This window comes from Panthera tigris, chromosome B2 (assembly GCF_018350195.1).
Source record: "Panthera tigris isolate Pti1 chromosome B2, P.tigris_Pti1_mat1.1, whole genome shotgun sequence".
Classification (NCBI taxonomy): domain Eukaryota; kingdom Metazoa; phylum Chordata; class Mammalia; order Carnivora; family Felidae; genus Panthera; species Panthera tigris.
Window position 1 is genome coordinate 80747443 of NC_056664.1, and position 19872 is coordinate 80767314.

General features: G+C 37.7%; 1 long non-coding RNA gene across 2 annotated transcripts; it reads left to right on the plus strand.

Moving 5' to 3' along the window:
• Positions 1 to 487: 487 nt before the first annotated feature.
• LOC122238411 lies at positions 488 to 15207 on the plus strand. Of its 2 annotated transcripts, none has more exons than XR_006217326.1 (3): positions 488 to 524; positions 6727 to 6805; positions 15169 to 15207. It is a non-coding gene; the product is annotated as an uncharacterized LOC122238411 (long non-coding RNA). The 2 variants fall into 2 exon arrangements; XR_006217325.1 differs by lacking the exon at positions 15169 to 15207 and adding an exon at positions 13643 to 13681.
• The last annotated feature ends 4665 nt before the right edge of the window (positions 15208 to 19872 follow it).

Genomic DNA, 19872 nt, shown 5'->3' on the forward strand with positions numbered 1-19872 from the left:
AATTGAGTAGCTACTGTTCTCTTATGGACAGGCATGTGCTTTTAAGCTTGATTCGATTCATTAATTTACCTTGCCTGCCTGGGGCATTTTAATTTGGCTCTCCTATTTCAACCTATTATCTACACCCAATCCTTATCTTATGATATCTCAAGGAAGTAATCATGGCCCCAGGTGGGTGGTTAGGAATAAAGGGATCTGGTATCCTGAACACTTTTACTTCTAACAATTAGGTCTTCCATATATATTTGTTGGTTGACTTAACATGCAATTGACTTATAAAGAACTTTTGGAAACTTTAATCCAGGAAACAGAACTAGTAAAGTCAAATATCGGTTATCTGTGTTTTAAATAGAGGGCCATCACAGACGTAAAATAACATTATATTAGTTAATACATGTATGCCTTATTTAAAAAAATATAAAAATTTGAACTTAAAAGCAAAGACATTGTGACTCAATAATTTTTGTTATACATTGTTTCTTTATAGTGCTATATACTTTTCGAGTAGGAACTATTAAGCTGAGGTAAGACATGATTTTATTTATAAATAAATAACCTTTTTTATTGAATTTAATACTGATAACACCCATTATCTAAAAAATTAAACTTTCAAATGAAACAAATATTTCAGAAAAAAATCTATTTAATTCCCTTGTTTTAGTGCAGTAACTATGTTAATTAATCTTCAATTTTTAAGTTTAAACCCATATTTCTTTATATGCTTATAATAAATGAGTTAGGCAACATTATCTGCTACTTTTTCATTTAACATTGTTTTACATGAGCACTTACCTGTATGTATTTCATATTTAACTCTTTATTGGAATCATATATTCTATCAAATCAATGTCAGGATGTGCCCTTTTTTTGAGATTTGGATTGGTTTATTTTACACCGCTATACTAATTATAAATCTATTTTATAAATATAAATATAGCCTTATAAATATCTTTTAATATTTTTAACTCCCCTTTAAATGATTTCCTCCCATTTTTTCCTTAAACTCTTTTCTTCCTTGGCTTTTTAGAAAGTTCTTATCATTCCTTGTCTTTTTTTATGGCCTCTTTAGCTGTTGTCAGACCTTAAGTGTCATCTAGCTCTCTGAAGCAATCTGTTTGGAAATTTTGCACTTCCAGTCTCATTCAAGTGGTCAATATCTCAGGTGTCTATATATAATGCATAAATGAAGACCTTTATGAAGTACATACTGTTAACCAGGCTCTCTTTTAGGAGATGTAGTAATGAATAGGTTATGGTTTCTGCTCTCAAAGGCCATCCAATCTAGATGAAGATATAGCATTCAACTACACTTGTAATACAATGATATGGGTTATGTACAAAGGAGACATAAAGGAGAAGCTCATCAGTTCTACTGAGTGAGGCAATATCAGGAAAGTTTACATAGAGATGGTCGTTTTTGAGTTCAGTTTTGAAATAGGGGTAGTTGTTCAATAGCTAAGAGGGGTGGAAAGTATGACTAGGGGGGATGTGGAGAGAAGGGCAATCCAAGAAGAGAGGGTTATCCAATCAAAGCTACCGAGTTGTAAACCAGATAGATCATTCAGAAAATTCCATATATTTCCATCGTTTGAAGCTCTTAGAAGGAAACAAGGATAAGATTATGAGGCCTAAAACTCCATATATGAGAATAGCAATTAAAGAATTATAAGTAAAGAAGTAACATGACGATTTGACTTGTACTTTAGAAGACCATCCTAGTAATTACATAGAGGAAGGCTAAAATGGGATCCAGAGCAGACAATGGAAATATTGCCATAAACCAGGCATGAGTTGACAAGGGTCTAAACCAAGATGGCTGTAGTAAAGATGGACAAAACAGCAAGGAGATAAATCACCAAGGATTTGGTCACTGAATGGCTGTAGTTAGGTAAAAGAAGAAGATGAAGATGAGTCTCAGGTTTCTGAGTTGAGTGACAATAAATATTTGTCCAGTGACCTGGAGAGAGGTCTGGGTAGGAGCTATAGAATGGGGCTGTCAGCCCTGAATAGTTCCTTATTTTCAATTATTGTAAGAATTGTCCACCTAGGTATTCTACCATCATCTGAAATTCAACATAATAAAATTCTAAATCAGCTTTTCCCCCAAGCAAGTGTTCTTATTTCCCTCATGGTTAATTGTAGCACTGTTAAAACATTTACCTCTAGATTCTAAGTCATAGAGGTAAGCTTTATGCTTTCCATCATTATTATTGTCAAACTTGCCTATAATCAAGTCCTGCAATTTCTTTCTTCAAAATTTATTCAATTTTCTAGATGTTCAGAAAGCTGGGTTTCAGTCCTGACTGCTGCTAACTGGAAGATGATTGACTTTTGCAAGCCACACAGTTTTCCTTTTTACCCCTCAATTCAGCATGTTTTATTCTAGTAATATTAAACATAAAAATAATCCCTGTTCTGTGTGGATCCTTCTACTTCTTTCCATGCTGATGCATTATCGATCTCAGAATTTAACTGCACTGTCTCTGTCCAACTGAGACACGCAGACTGTGCTGATGTTCATCATAGCACATGGCCCTGTTATCACAGCATTGTTTGCTTGTCTCCTGACACTGCAGCTCCCTGAGATGGGGGCATTTTATTTAGCATTGTTGAGGGAATCCTCTTCAGCTGTCCTGGCTAAGACCTGCATTGCCAACCCCAGACACTGACCTTCAAATTCTTCTTTCCTGGCTGACTTCTGGAGAAAATCAGTCTTTTAGGAACCTATTGGCCACTCCAAGAAAATGTTAGCTCTGAATTCATGGTATTTTAGAATGATAGGATCTATACAGCACAGTAAGTGCTAAGATGGGGGAGACACTCTTCTGTTGTTTTTCTATTTCAAATTTTACTGATTGCTGCTCTTTATTATTTCCTGCCATCATCTTGCTTTGGATTTAATTTGCTCTTCCTTTTTGTGATTTTTTTAAAAAATTTAAATCCAAGTTAGTTAACATGTAGTGTAATAATGGTTTTAGAAGTAGAATTTAGTGATTCATCACCTACATGTGACACCCAGGGCTCATCCCAACAAGTGCCCTCCTTAATGCCCATCACCTATTTAGCCCATCCCCCCCAACTCAGCACCCCTCCAGTAACCCTCACTTTGTTTTCTGTATTTAAGAGTCTATTATGGTTTGCCTCCCTCTCTGTTTTTATCTTCTTTTTCCTTCCCTTCCCCTATGTTCATCTCTTTTGTTTCTTAAATTCCACATATGAGGCCATACAATCTTCCGAAGCCCTAGTTTCCACATTTGAAAAAAGGAGGCCTTTGAATTAGATAGTCAGTGAATTCTCTTACAGGTATTCAGTCTTGTACCTTTTCTTTCTGATTCTGATACTGCCATCTAGGCTTATATAAGTGCCTCCAAACTGGTGACCCAGCTTTCAGTGTCATTTCCATTCAATCCCATGCATATAATTGTTACCTAAAGCTTCCTTAAATACTAATCTTTCATGTTACATCCTTGTTCATGAACAGGCTTAATGGCTTCCTTTTGGCTTATTGCATCAAGCTTGATTTCTTTGTTAAGTTTCAAGATTCTGTAAAATGATTTTTCTACTTAGCCAAATTTATCCTTCTTTATCTTCTAACATCATCTCTTGCTTCCAAGCAGAATGGACTTTGGGCTGATTTCTTCAAAGAATTTTATCATAATCTTTTCCCAACTTGAAAATCCAGTAACTCTCCCTCTGATCCTAAATTATCTTCCAAAGATCAGTTCAACTCCTCTCCTCCAGGGAGATTATATTGAACCATTTCATTCCTTAGTGTTCTTTTCTTCTAGAGCATTTGTATTCTGTGGCACAGCTTAGTGCTCAATTATCCATAGGCTTGATATTTGGCTGATTCCTGTGTGGAGACCATCTTCTGTGTCTGCTACTGCCTAACAGAGTATGAAACCTAACACATTGTAAATACACATTGGTTTATTAGCTTTCAGGAGCACACACGTTTTTCAAAATAAGGAACAGACTATAACCTCAATGTTTGAAATAGCAAGGCAAAATAATAAAGCCAGGCCTCTGTTGGAGGGATAATCTAAGATGATTAAAAATCATATACCAGAATGGGTACGGGTAATTGAAGAGACTAAATAGTCTCTTAAATAGAAAATTATCCCTTGAATTATTTTTGGTGTATTTATATGCAGTTGCCAATTTGAGCAATATGGGTTCAGATATCATCAATAGAAATCATGCATTTAGGTGTTGAGTCATCTTTGCTATCATAAAAGCATCTTCATTTTAAGGATGCCTCTTTTAACTACTGGAGAAATGTAGTGCAATTTCAAGTTATATATTGTTTTAATGGTCAAAGTGTAAAACAGATTCAATGAATTTTGTGAAGAAAGAAGCCACAAAATAGACCATAAAGTACTTGGTTATGTCTGCAGCTGAGTTTTGAAATTTGAATGCCTCTTTGGACTTTACAATTTATTTCTATTATATTAGACCTCAAAAGAAAAGAGAAGTTATCTGCCACACCTCATCTTTTTTCCATATCTGTCATCAAACACTTACCTGTTTTTGCAATTATTATGTAGTACTTTCATATTTTGCAAGGCACCTTGAAGTAATTTTAATTACTGTGACAAGTGCATTACAGAAATGCTGTGTGATTCTATATGAATTTCTATATGAGTTTCTCTGATATCTCTGGGGTTTTGTTATCTCCTAATTATAAGAAAGTTTATTTTTCCAGGCGACTGCATTCAAAAAGTTTAAAGCCTTCCAGATTAAGAGTGCACCACGGAGCAAAGATAGGCCAACCTACATTCAGAATTTAAATGTAGGCCCTTATGGGCCTAAGACAGAGAGCCATGATTCATATTCTATGTTCTCTAAGGTCAAACAAGAGTCTAGACTCCTGAGAGCTGGATGTCAGTAAGCTTTAGCACAGTGATTCTCAGTGTAGCAAAACCATATCAAGGATTGAAAAGCTGAAAGGGACAAATCTGTCTCCTAAAACACAGGAGACCCAGAGAATATGAAGTATGGCAGAGACCTTGTGATTCTCATCTGTTCAATAACAACTTGAGTAAACACTTCAGTTGGTTTTTGTTCCTTGCCCCTATTCTGTTGGTGTTTGCTTACTATTCCACTGAATCTGTGTTATATCTTCTTATTAACTGAGCACAATCTGCTTTTCTGTGATTTGGATGTGATTGTACAGACACTTGTCATGTAGTGATAGTGACACCATCACATGATTTACGTTTTGCAGTTTACAAAGCACTTTCATAGACATTACCTGTGATGTAGGTAGGGAAGAAGTTATTTTATTCATGAATAATTTGAGATTAGAGCAGTTAATTGATTTATTATAAGATCACACAGCTAGTAGAGTGGTGTTGAAATTGGAACCCAGATCTCTTGACCTAGAGTCCAGAGATCTTTCTATTATTCTTGGATTTCTGTTATAAAGCTTGTTAATAACCACATTTATGGGTGATTTTTAAAAACTTATTTAAATATAAGTTAGTTAACATACAGTGCAGTATTAGTTTCAGGAGTAGAACCCAGTGATTCATCACTTATATATAACACCCAGTGCTCATCCCAACTAGTGCCCTCCTTAATGCCCATCACCCCTTTAGCCCATCCCCTCACCCACCTCCCCTCCAGCAACCCTCAGTTTGTTCTCTGTATTTAAGAGTCTCTTATGGTTTGCCTCCCTCTCTGGTGATTTTGATTAATGGGGAAATGGTGTTACGATGTGAAAGGTTTTACAGTTTATGGAAGAAGGAGGATGAGGACTAAGTTTCTCCATGTTGCTTTTCTGATTTGATCATAGTATTGTAGGATCTGATAATCTATAGAGCAATGAATAGATACAATATTTTTTTTGTTATTATATACCTCAGCTCTTGATTTGTGGTATCCTGGAGAAAAATACATCTTGTTTTCAAGTCATTTAGAGAGGTGGGGGGGGTGTCTCTAGTCTCTCTCAATATGACCCTTTCCAATATCTTAACTTCCCACATCACAAAATATTTATTTCTATCTAACTTAAATCCTGACTGCTGTCATTTAAGCCCAAATACTTTTGTTCAGTAGGTGGTAGTGTACAGTTTTTATTTATAGCTTCGGGAGGGTGCAGGAAATATATCTGAATGATTTCTGACTGCTGACAAGCCCTAATAACTGATAGTTCCTGGCATCAAACTGAATGTCCTTTGGCAGAGATGGCTATTTTGAGGGGAAAAGACAGAAACTGGCAAAAACTTTTTTCATGCAGGTGTGATTTTATGATGGAATTTTATGACAGAAACCAACCAAGTGTCCTTTACGTACTTTATGATGTTATCAGCTCCTAGGCTGAGATTTCTTTCTCATTATTCATGTTTATTTGGCTTGAAGCAAATTAAAAATCAGACAAGAATATTGGGATATAATTTTGATTTTGCAGATGTAATCTGACACCCAAGTAACTTCAGAGAAGTTTGGTTCTTTTATTTGTGCTCTTTTGTGATGTTTTAAAAAATGCTTTTTTCAGAGGCAGCTATTATGCTTGTCAGTATGGCTTGTACAATATTGAGCACTTTATCAGCACTTGATTTTAATGGCAAACAAGAAAATCTCTGCATATTATATTATTTTTCTAGCCTCAATGGTTTTAAAGATAAGATTTTAAAAATTAGCCCACTACGAAAAAAAAATTGTAATTAGAGTTCTCTGATTATGGTATATTATTGATGAGGTTCTTTGATTGTTTTTCTTCAGTCCATACAGCAAATGGGAGTAAAATTCACGGAAGAAGTTTATGTTTTCCTCTCTGAAGTTTTACTTTGTTATCGTCATGGTAAGTGCCAGAAGCAGGTCCCTTTAAGAGGTGTCTTAGAGCGAGTCACCTTCATAGGTCACCTTTCCATTGCAGTATAAGCCAGGCCCTGACCAAATCTGATTGTCCTAGTTGTGAGTCTCAGGCCCAAAGGCAGCATTTATAGGCTGACCAGTCTATCCCTCCCAATGTTTATCTCCTAATCCCCTTGGCCCTTACACTTTATAATCAGCATGTATATGTATAGATGGGTGCATGTAAATTCTCCCCTTTTCTTACATCTCCAGGCCTTCCCTATTATCTCTTTGTACCTCCATTCCATCTATTTACTACCCAGTGCTTGATTTTCTGCTTTTCTTTGTGGATTATCCATTATTCATACTGCATTGGTCTCCTTCCAACACTTTTCTCAAGTCACTTCTTTCTTCATTACAAGAATATCCAAGTTTAATATAAATAATTAGAAATCAGTATCTATGTATTTCATTTTAAATTTGAATAGCAATTGTGAATGGATAGCATCTCTGGCACATAAGTGTTAGATATGATTCCATCTTAAGTCAAGTCTGTTATCATGATATCTGGAAGCCATTATTTAAACACTGGCTTCTTGGGGGATGTGATCAGTGGCCTATGCTTCTTAGTTATGCAAGATAAATAGGTTCTGAAGATCTGCTGTACAACATTGTGCCTATATATAATAATACTGTATTGTACGCTTAAAAATCTGTTAAGAAGATAAATCTCATGTTAAGTATTCTTACCACAATAAAACAAAACAAAGTGATGCTCCCCTCCTCCCAACTTGTTCAAAATTTTAGCTAGGACACACTCTGGAATCTGTTTTTGTCCTAAGCACTCTGTGTCCTGAGATCTAAAGTATTTCAACCTCTGACTTAGGACTAATATTGATCAGAAACTATAAATATTCATGACCTAGGACCTTACTTAAGAGGACAAATGGTATAGTATGATCTATTTAGCTTGGGGTTTTAAGATGGTTGTTGATGATCACTCCATTAGTAATTTGTTTTTGAAACTTGAATCTACTTCCTTAATTTAGCTGATGCATAGAGAGCACATATTGAAAATTAGGCTCAGCTTTAAAAATTATAAACAATCTTAAAAAACAAATTGTAAGTTTCATCTCCCATGACACAAATCAGAGATTTAGGCAGATAATGTTGGTTTAAGTTTGTGGAACTTGGTAACAGACAGTAGCTTGTGGCTGTGAATCCTGCACATGTGCACAGCCTCACGTGTGTAGGACATGCCTCTATAAAGATCCTCTGCAGGGGACCGTATCAGTCAGGGTTTAGTTAGGAAGCAGAGGGCACTATGAGTATTAGGGGAATAAGAGATTGTTTAAATAGGGATGAGACCTGACACAAATGTGGGAGGAAAGGGGGAAGTACAGTCGTGAAGAGGAGTTGGAGGATCTGAGAAGGAGTTGCTAACCATTATGCCTGAAGCATGGGCCAAGATTGTCAAGTTAGAACTTGCAGGGAAGTCTGTGTTGCCTGATCTGAGAAGCCAAGCTCATCAAGCTGCCCAAGTGAGACCATGGAAAAGTGTTCGGGAAGCCATTGCTTCTGTGTGTCTGTTACCTCTGAGGGTCTGTAGCTGAGTCTGGGGGTCACTGTTGGCCAGCATGGCCATCTGTTGTCAAGGAGAGCTGGGAACAGAGCAGAGGAGAGGAGAGTGATGATAAGCTGGACCCTACCAGACTCTTCTGCATCTCTTTGCTACCATGTCTAACTATGACCACCTTCCAAGAGCAGAGTTTGTCACTTCACTTCTGTCTTCCAATCTTGTACAAACTTCTCTTTGGGTGAACTTTAATCTGGAAGCTTCAGGGTGTCTCAGCTTAACTGAGCTGACAGCACAGCACAATACAGGATTGTCAGTGTTCTCAGGGCTCTGTAGGACAGAAGAGTTACTGTTTGTGTTTTAGAATCAGCACATTTTCTAAGAGTGTCATTTGAAGGTTTTTGAAAGGTACACCTGCTGACAAATATCCCTCCATCCACTTATCTGTCTTCAGTGATGGTGAGGGTTCTCATCATTAGTCTCTATTTTGATTAAAGTATTGTGTTTATAAACATTTCCAGTAAAAATGCAAAATCTGGGAGAATTAATACACTGAATCTTGTTAGTTTATCATTTATATAAGCATTGCTTTATCACTTTGCTGGCCTAACATCTGTAAAGGTTTGGGTAAAGAAGACTGAGAAAGCTCCAGTGTTATCCTAGAAGGTAAGAATGAGTTGAGTATATTGGTCAAAAATCTCTAAACATATAGGGGATACATATGTAAATGGAGAAGAAGGAGTGCAAAAGTGGAATTTTCCTACTTAACTGTATTTTCTAGTAGTAAGTCTGCTTAAATTAGCCTCTTCACTGTATTGCTCAAGGATGAAATTACAAACAGTACTTGTGAGATGTTAATATTCATATTTATGTTCATGAAGTTAACACTAGAATATTTAGAATAATTTTCAGTTGGAAATGGAATGTAACTGTGCAGTAAGTTTTTTTCTTTAGTATCAGGAAAAATCAACTTATTATCAGTTTTCCTGGTCTTTACCCATGCTATTTTAATTTAGCATTGATTGATTCCATCACAAATCTTGGGATGGAACTTTAAGACAGGGGTGTTTATTGATTTTTCATTTTCCTTCCCTTTCCCTCCATTCCTTTCCCTTTTCTTCCTTTCTCATCCCTTCCCTTCTTTTCCTTTTCATTCTCTTCCTTTCTTCCCTTTCTTCCTCCTCCTCCTCCTCTTCCTCCTCCTCCTCCTCCTCCTCCTCCTCCTCCTCCTCCTTCTTCTTCTTTCTGATGTGGTTCTCTAAAAAAAAATCAGTGGTGATTTCTGGCTCTGACCTCTGGCAAACTGTGATCTCCTGAAAATTGGCTTGAGTGCTTTCCTTCCAATGGACAAGATTTCAGGCACATTTAGGGAGGGACACCTGGAGGCACTACTCATTTTCTGGTTATGGGGAGATGTGATGTACAACATAAAAATTAGGCAAACATGATAGATAAACATTGAGGACATTCAAAGTGAGCAATTTCTTCTAGTTTATACATGAGACAGGAAAATAAATTAATAAGGGAAATTGGCAGTCAATTATATGGCCAGCATCAGCAGGCATCTCAGGTAGTCTGCTGACAAAAGGTCACAGCTCACCTGTCATGGATACAGCCAACAGTGAAGCTAAAAATGATTTGTTTTCAAATATTGTTTAGATACTTTATGCTCTGGGGTGACAGAGGAATGTCTCCTTTTCTCTCCTTCTTCCTCTCTTGCTCCTTGACTCTAGCTCACTTGTGAGTGTGCACGTGCTCTCTTTTTCTAAAAACATGCAGAAGCAATAAATCAGCCAGTTTAAGAAGATCCAGCCAGTCCAACACAGATCGATTTCACAGGGAAGTCGATGGGCTGCTAATAGAATTACAACTACCTGTCAAAACAGGGAAAACATATCTGTGACAGTGACAAAGGGCAAATCAATTTAATAAGAGGTTTTTTCTTCCAGAGACATAGATGTGGAGTACATGGGTGTCTCTAAGAGTCTGTAATTGTGAATAGAAACCATATACTCTAACTGTTAAAGCCGAGGTTATGTCAATGATTCTGGGAGAGCATACTGACTCTTCTTTTCTAGGAAGTTTGTCTAGTAGCTGTAACAATTTGCTCTGTAATAGAATATAACAGGGAGATACTGCCTGGAAACACATTATTTTAACTTTGTTACCCCAAATAAGTTGGTCTTGACCATTAAATACATTACATTCCCATGAACTTTGCATTTTCATGTTTCCTGTTGCGTCTCATTTCAACAAGGAACTGTGCATTGCCAAGGACAGCTCTCTGGCAAATCTTTCTCTTCTAAGCTAGCTTGATCATTTTCAGAGTCCTCATAAAACTGTAGCAATGTGACTTTTAGTAACAGCAACTTCTGTGTTCAGGCTTGGTTTCTTGCAAAGTGAATCTTAATTATGAACACAACTCTCAGCTTAAACCCATTGTGTATCAACATGAGGCTCTGTTAGGTCAAGGACTTGATTTTTAAAAAGAATTTAATATGCATTAACTTAGTTCAGCACCATGGGTTTTCTGTAAAACAAAGAAACAAACAAACAAACAGTGATATAATAAATATATATTTGGTCTCTGCCTCCATTTCCTGGCCCATGCTAAAACCCTTCGAATCTCTGAAGTGACAAGTGTCTTTTTGTATACCAATAAGATGACTAGTGGCTGGGAGTCTCCTCGATAACCTCAGGATGGGGGTGGTTGCCAGGGGAAACCAATCAAATCTTTAAAAGGTTGGAAGTTTTAGCCTTACTCCTTGACCTCTGGGGAGAGAGAGGGCTGGAGTTTGAGTTACTCACTGATGGCCAATGATTTAATCAATCGTGCCTATGTAATGAAGCCTCCATAAATGTCCTCACTGAGGGGGTTTGGAGAACTTGCAGGTTGGGGAACACATGGGGGTTCTGGAAGGGTGGTGCACCCGGAAAGATCATGGAATCTTTATGCACCCCAATACCACCCAAGACCTTGCTCTATGCATCTCTTCCATTTGGCTACTCCTGAGTTGTATCTTATAATAAACAGGTAAAGTGCTTTACTGAGTTCTGTGGGCTGTTCTAGTAAATTATCAAACCTGAGGAGGGGGTTGTGGGAAACTCCAATTTATAGCTGGTCAGTTAGAAGTACAGCTGACTACCTGGACTTGCAGTTGGTATTTGAAGTGGCAAGAGAGGGCAGTTTCCTGGCACTTGTGATACCTTGTGGGGTCTGTGATAATTCTTGGAAGTTGGTGTTAGAAGTGATGAGGGTGAGGAGAGGAAAACAGGACAGTTTTCTCTTTTAGAAACAAAAAGTAATTCTTTGTTATGACAGAATTTAACAGTGTCATTGTAATCAGAAAACATACTAGGTCTCATACTCATCAAAGTTCAATGATACTAATCCACCTTAATTGCCGTTCCTTCACTGAAGAATAGTTTCTGTGTTGCAGTATAGACAGGAGTTAGGAAACATGGTTCTAAAATCAGAAACATCTGCATTTTTGTCTGCTACCTGCCACCTATTAGCTCATGACTTGGGTAAGCTGCTTAGTTTTTTGAAGCCCACATTTACCATTCTGTACAATTGGGCTGAAAGATAGTGCTTACCTTAAGCAGTTGTTACTGAGGAATAAATAAACTAATATGTAAATCCTGTGTTTCTCCTATGCAGAAGGGAGGATACCAGTGACATCACTCATTCCTGTAATCTGCTTTCTACTCTATGACTGGGCCAAGGAACAAATGATCCATTTGGCCTTTTTTTCCCCCCTTCAGGAAGCTGGGGGAAGTCTGCCCATGATGTATTTAAATTAACAGATATGTAAGAAGAACTATGTTTACCCCCAATCCCTCCATGTACACACCCCTTACTTGTTGTGTTTCTTAAGAACCTTATATATATTCTGTACTATAGTTTTCATCTCTACCTAAGACACCAGTTTTATCTGTGCCTGGGAAACTAGATTAAGAGGGCCAGGAAAATGCATTCTGGTATCTCTGGTACCTCATGTTTGCTGGGTGGTGGCTCTGACACCTGGCACTGGGGGCCATTGATTAAGTCTCCTGCCTCAACCTGGCTTTGCCAACTATACTTTTCATTTACATGAACTCATTTGCATCCCCACTTCCATGGAAATGAAGGCAAGAACAAGATTTTAAATACCTCTCGGGAATGTTAGATAGTTACCAATGACGTTTTTGGGGTTTCTCCTCTTCTCACCCAGACTGAATGCTGATTGAAGCTGATTAGAATGATGTCTGGTAAAGGGTGCAGTGACCTAGTTTGATGCTTTGGCATCAGCTTCTATCAACATACTTCTCATTTGGACCCTACATCCATTCACATTTTCTACTTGAGTTCCATGAAATTCATCCTGGAGCTATTCCAGTTTCAGAGCAATTGTATTTGCATCATTGCTTAATATGAACCAATATTGACTGTAGGCTTAATTTCTGTTCTTCCTTACTACCTGCCCCCACCCCCCGCAAAGAAACAAAAAAGGCACTATTGTTCATCTATGTGGATAAAAGCAAAAATGCAAATTTCTCATTATTGATAGAATACATGGATGATTTGAATTTATAATTTGGATAATTATGTGATGACTCTAGACTTAGGACATTTATATGTTGTTAGCCTGGAACTATGTCTTTCTCATCATATTGGAACTGTTTCATTCTCTGAGTGATGAGGAGCACAATAACCTGGGGGTTCAGTATTGGATGTTTTAAGTATGATAGAGCTGGAGGAGGAAGAGTGCTCAGTGGTTTAGGATCTCCATGTCAGCCCCTCCACTGAAGTTCTTTGTGTAAGTCTACACTCTCTGCCTCAAATTCCTTTTGCTCTTGTGTGTATGTGTGTGTGTGTGGGAGAGTGGGGGGAGGTGAGGAGAAGAATCTAAAAATAGTGCTTGAAAGAGATGCCAAGATCTCAGCGTTGTGTTGGAGAAACCATCTGCTAATCTCATTGCCTGAAACCGGAATCAAAGAAATTGTACTGAAATGAAAGTTCAGAAGAACAAATGTTTCCAGGCTGATGTCCTGTGAGGCATCAGACCTTCTACCTTATTACTGAGGAGATAAGGTGGGTGAGAATGAGACTGTGGCTTGGCCAGGCCAAGGGCACTCACCTCCCACCTCTGTGCCTTAGTAGTCTGTAACTTAACCCAACTCTGTCTTAAGTTTGCAGGATGGCAAACGGAGGAAAACAATTTCTGTGTTGCAAATGGTAGTATTTTTTAAGTTTAATAAATGTATGGTATGATTATTATTTTTTAGAGCCACAGGCAAGAAGCCTATGAGGCATCAATGTTCTGCAGCCAGAATGGTAATTTCCTTCTTGGCAGATTCTGTCCCCTCTTTCTCCACCCAGGGACCTGTTGTGGCTATCTCCTCTAGTGCAGAGTTAAGACTGTCTGGGGAATACTAGTTAATTGCTGAGTAGATAATCAGAATTGTAAAGGTCAGTGATAACAGGCAACAACTGACTCATGTTCACAAACAGCTGGATGTGATAAAAGCAATTTAGCTTGAAAAAAGCTCTTCAGAAATATATTGACCTTACTTTTTCTCCCTTGGGCTCTGTCTGTCCATCTTTATCTGCCCCTTTCAGTTTCTGTTTCTATCCCCATTGTGGGTTTCATTTCTTGGTATCCTATGCTGTTGTCTGGTTCCCTTTGTTACTCTTCCCTCTTAGTAACACTCATGCAGAGAGGACCATAAGTACATTTCCTCTTTGTGTCTGTTAGTCTCTCTTCCTTTCTTTCTCTTCTCATCTTTTCCATTTACCTTTCTTTCTTCATCCTCTTCTTTTATGCCTTAACCCAAATGTTTGTCTTTTCCCACTAATGGAACTGAAGTACAGCTGGTACTATTAACCACAGTTTCATGGCTTGCATTTCCCCTGATTCCACAAGACTTCTTGCTTCCCCCTTCAAAGCCCTAGCCAATTGTTTCCCTAAATACCTGGTTTGGGGAGGACAGGGAAGGTGCCTTACCTGAGATGACATGCAGCGCCCTATGTTCCTTGTGCTGGGCCCTACTTGAGGTTCACTGCTTACTTGTGCAGTCATGTGGAGCAGAATGCTACCACAGTGCTGCCCATGGCATTGGGACAGGGTCAGGCTTCTCGTGCTCTAGAGGCTGTGAGCCCTCGCTATGCTTGAGTGATGCACGCTCCCCATGACTGCTGCCATTCTGTGTCCTTCTCAGAGGTAGAGATAATGTCCTGTGCTCCACCTTGGGCCACATATTTCATTCCAGGACTAAAACAACTCAGTGGCCTGAATCAGATAGTCCAGAAGGAAATAGAGGGCACAATCAAAAGGGGTTTGGGGGGAGACTTTGAAGGAGGGATTATTTTCAAAAGAGTTATTAGTTATTAACAGTTCACAAAATATTTCTGCTGCCCTCATTAATAATTACATAATAACATTAATCACACTGACATCTATATGTTGGATATACAAATGTGATCATTGAAGAATATTCAAGCCTTCCTTTTGGGACTTAGAATGAAATCCCTAAAATTTTACATGTCCTATGGGGTCTCTTGATCCCTCCCTATCTATCCAGCTTGATCTGCAAACTCTCCCCCTTCCCACAAACTCTGCCTTCCTCTTGTTTTGCAAGGTGAACCAAACTGTTTTCCTCCTCAGGGCCTTTGTGCATGTTGGTCTCTGCCTGGAACACACTTCTCTCTCTCTTTTATTCCTTTACATAGCTAATTCATTTCTGAGGTTGTAGTGTCACTTCCATAGAGCATGCTACACACTCTCATACCACCATCCGTGTTTTCTTCATAGAACGATGACAAATCAAAGAGGCAGCAGAAGAGATTTTCATAGACCTTTGATGACAGTGATCAACTTAAGTCTGAATAAGTGAAGTTTGGTGGGAGTTGGGGGGGGTGGGTGGGTTTAATTATATAATTTGGGTGATTGTTTAATATCCATCAACCCCCCCCACCACATGCCTGCAGGGATCATGTTTGTTTTTGTATACTGATGCTTCCTCAGGCCTACAACATAATAAACTAAGTACCCCCTATATGCTAGGTGCTTTACTTACATTGTGCGGGTTACTTTTTATATTCACCACAATTCTATAAATCAGATATTAGCAAACTATAGTCCATGAGCCAAATCTGGTCCATTAATTATTTTTTGAAATTAATTAATTATTTTTATTTTTAAAATTTATTTAAATTCAAGTTAGTTAACATACAGTGTAGTATTAGTTTTAGGAATAGAACCCAGTGATTCATCACTTACATACAACACCCAGTACTCATCCCAACAAGTGCCCTCCTTAATGTCCCTCACCCATTTACCCCATCCCCTCACCCACCTCCCCTCCAGCAACCCTCAGTTTGTTCTCTGTATTTAAGAATCTCTTATAGTTTGTCTCCCTTTCTGTTTTTATCTTATTTTCCCTTGTTCATCTGTTCGGTTTCTTAAATTCCACATATGAGTGAAACCATATGATTTTTGTCTTTCTCTTACTGACTTATTTCACTGAGCATAATACCCTCTAGTTCCATCCATGTTGTTGCAAATGGCAAGATTTCATTCTTTTTGATAGCTGAGTAGTATTCCATGTATATATACCACGTCTTCTTTATTCATCAGTCAATGAACATTTGGGCTCTTTCCATAATTTGGCTATTGTTGATAGCACTACTGTAATCATTGGGGTGCATATACCCCTTTAAAGTGGCATTTTTGTATCCTTTGGATAGATGCCTAGTAGTGCAACTACTAGGATGTAGGGTAGTTCTATTTTTAATTTTTTGAGGAACTTCTATACTATTTTCCAGATATAGCTGCACCAGTTTGCATTCCCACCAATAGTGCAAAAGTGTTCCCCTTTCTCCACATCCTCGCCAACATCACTTGTTTCTGAGTTCTTAATTTTAGCCATTCTGAAAGGTGTGAGGTGGTATCTCATTGTCGTTTGGATTAGTATTTCTCTGATGGTGAATGATATTTGCGCATCTTTTCATGTGTCTATTAGCCATCTGGATGTATTCTTTGGCAAAGTGTTTATTCATGTCTTTTGCCCATTTCTTCACTGGATTATTTGTTTTTTTGGTTGTTGAGTTTGATAAGTTCTTTATAGATTTTGGATACTAACCCTTTATCCAATAAAATAGAAATGGAGTTTTCCAAAATATATTTATAAATATCTTCTCCCATTCTATCAGTTGCCTTTTAGTTTTGTTGATTGTTTCCTTCACTCTACAGAAATTTTTTTATCTTAATGAGGTGCCAATAGTTCATTTTTGCTTTTTTTCCCTTGCCTCCAGAGACATGTCTAGTAAGAAGTTGCTGTGGCCAAGGTCAAAGAGGTTGTTACCTGTTTTCTCCTATATGATTTGATGGTTTTCTGTCTTACATTTAGGTCTTTCATACTTTTTGAATTTACTTTTGTGTATGGTGTAAGAAAGTGGTCCCATTTTATTCTTCTGCATGTCACTGTCCAGTTTCCCCAACACCATTTGCTGAAGACTCTGTCTTTTTCCCATTGGATACTCCTTCCTGCTTTGTCAAGGACTAGTTGACCACATAGTTGTGGGTCCATTTCTGGATTTTACATTTTGTTCTATTGATCTATGTGTCTGTTTTTGTGCCAGTACCATACTATGCTGGTGATTACAGCTTTGTAATACAGCTTGAAGTCTGGAATTGTGATGCCACCAGGTTTGGTTTTCTTTTTCAACATTACTTTTGCTATTCAGTCTTTTCTGGTTCCATACAAATTTTAGAATTGTTTGTTCTAACCCTGTGAAGAATGCTGGCATTATTTTGATAGGGATAGCATTGAATGTGTAGATTGCTTTGGGTAGTATCAACATTTTAACAATATTTGCTCTTCCGATCCACGAGTATGGAATGTTTTTCCATTTCTTTTTGTCCTCTTCAATTTCTTTCATGAGCTTTCTATAGTTTTCAGGGCACAGATCTTTTACCTCTTTGGTTAGGTTTATTCCTACATATCTTATTGTTTTTTTGTGCAATTGTAAATGGGATTGATTCCTTGATTTCTTTTTCTGCTGTTTGATTATTGGTATATAGAAAGGCAACTGATTTCTGTACATTGATTTTATATCCTACAACTTTGCTGAATTCACGTATCAGGTCTAGCATTTTTTTTAGTGGAGACTTTTGGGTTTTCTATGTAGAGTATTATGTTATCTGCAAAGAGTAAAAGTCTGACTTCCTCCTTGCTAATTTATATGCCTTTTATTTCTTTTTGTTGTCTGATTGCTGTGGCTAGGACTTCCAATACTATGTTGGACAACAGTGGTGAGGGTGGACGTCCCTGTCATGTTCCTGATCTCAGGGAGAAGGCTCTCAGTTTTCCCCTATTGAGGATGATATTAGGTGTGAGTCTTTCATATATGCTTTTATGATGTTGAGGAATGTTTCTTCTATCCCTATTTTCTTGAGGGTTTTTATCAAGAAAGGATGTTGTATTTTGTCAAATGCTTTTTCTGCATGTATTGAAAGGATCATATGGTTCTTATCCCTTCTTTTATTAATGTGGTGTATCACGTTGATTGATTTGTGAATATTGAATCAGCACTGCAGCCCAGGAATAAATCCCACTTGATCATAGTGAATAATTCTTTTAATGTACTGTTGAATTTGATTTGCTAGTATCTTGTTGAGAATTTTTGCATCCAGGTTCATCAGGGATATTGGCCTGTAATTTTCCTTTTTAGTGAGGTCTTTGTCTAGTTTTGCAATCAAGGTAATGCTGGCTTCATAGAATCAGTTTGGAAACTTTCCTTCCATTTCTATTTTTGGAACAATTTGAGAAGAATAGTATTAACTCTTCTTTAAATGTATGGTAGAATTCCCCTGGGAAGCCATCTGGCCCAGGATTCTTGTTTGTTGGGAGATTTTTGATAACTGATTCAATTTCTTTGCTCATTATGAGCCTGTTAAAAATTTCTATATCTTCCTGTTTCAGTTTTGGTAGTTTTTGAGTTTCCGGGAATTTGTCCATTTCTTCCAGATTGCCCAGTTTGTTGGCATAAATTTTTTCATAGAATTCTCATAATTGTTTGTATTGCTATGGTGTTAGTTGTGATCTCTCCTCTTTCATTGATGATTTTATCTCTTAAGGTCCTCTCTTCTTTTTGAGAAGTCTGGCTAAGGGTTTATCAATTTGGTTTATTCTTTCAGAAAACCAGCTTTTAGTTTCATTGATCTTTCTACTGTTTTGTGTGTGTGTGTGTGTGTGTGTGTGTGTGTGTGTGTGTGTGTGTGTGTTTTGTTTCTCTATCATTTATTTCTGCTCAAATCTTTATTGTTTCTCTTCTGCTGGGTTTAGGCTTTATTTCCTGCTCCTTTCAAGCTCCTTTAGGTGTAAGGTTAGATTGTGTATTTGGGACCTTTCTTGCTTCTTGAGATAGGCCTGAATTGCAGTGTACTTTCCTCTTTGACTGCCTTTGCTGCATCCCAAAGGGTTTGGACTGTCATGTTTTCATTTTCATTTACTCCCATATATGTTTTAATTTTTTCATTAATTTCCTGGTTAAACCATTCATTCTTTAGTAGGATGTACTTTAACCTTTTTGTATTTGAGGGCTTTCCAATTTTTTTCTTGTGGTCAGTTTCAAGTTTCATAGCATCATGATCTGAAAATATGAATGGTATGATCTTGATATTTTTTTTATCTGTTGAGACCTGATTTGTAATCCAGTGTGTGACCTATTTTGGAGAAAGTTCCATGTGCACTTGAGAAGAATGTGTATTCTGCTGCTTTAGGATGGAATGTTCTGAATATATTGTTAAGTTCATCTGGTTTGTTATTTTCATTTCCATTAATCATTTAAAAAATTCTGTAAGTTTATTTATTTATTTATTTTGAGAGAGAGAGAGAGAGAGAGAGAGAGCAGGGGAGGAGCAGAGAGAGAGAGGGAGAGAGAGAGAAGGGGAGGGGCAGAGAGAGAGGGAGAGAGACAAAATCCTAAGCAGGCTCTGTACTATCAGAAAGGAGCCCAACATGGGGCTCAAACTCCTAAATCGTGAGATCATGACCTGGGTTGAAACCAAGAGTAGGGCACTTAACCTACTGAGCCATCTAGGTGCCCCTCCACTAGTCAGTTTTATCAATAATGGTTTATTAGAAAACAGCCATGTCACTTTGCTTGTGTATTGTCTATACATATGTATTGTGCTATGAAGGCAGAATTGAGTAGTCACAAGAGAGACTCTTCTGTCTGCAAAGCCAAAAATATTTACTATCTGGCCTTTTACAGAAAACATCTGACAACTCTTGCTATAAGGCAATGCAGAATCTCCATTTCATAGAAGAGGAAAGATCAACAAGTTTCAGTACTTCCTCATATCTATCTAGAAATCAAGATATCAAGTTGCGGAGCTGAGATTCAAGGTCATCCTTCCCCCTTTTATTATCTTTCCTCACAAACCAGATCTCTTTGCTGACATATTTTTAGGGGAGTGTAGAATATTTCTGCAGGAGAGGTAAACATTTGG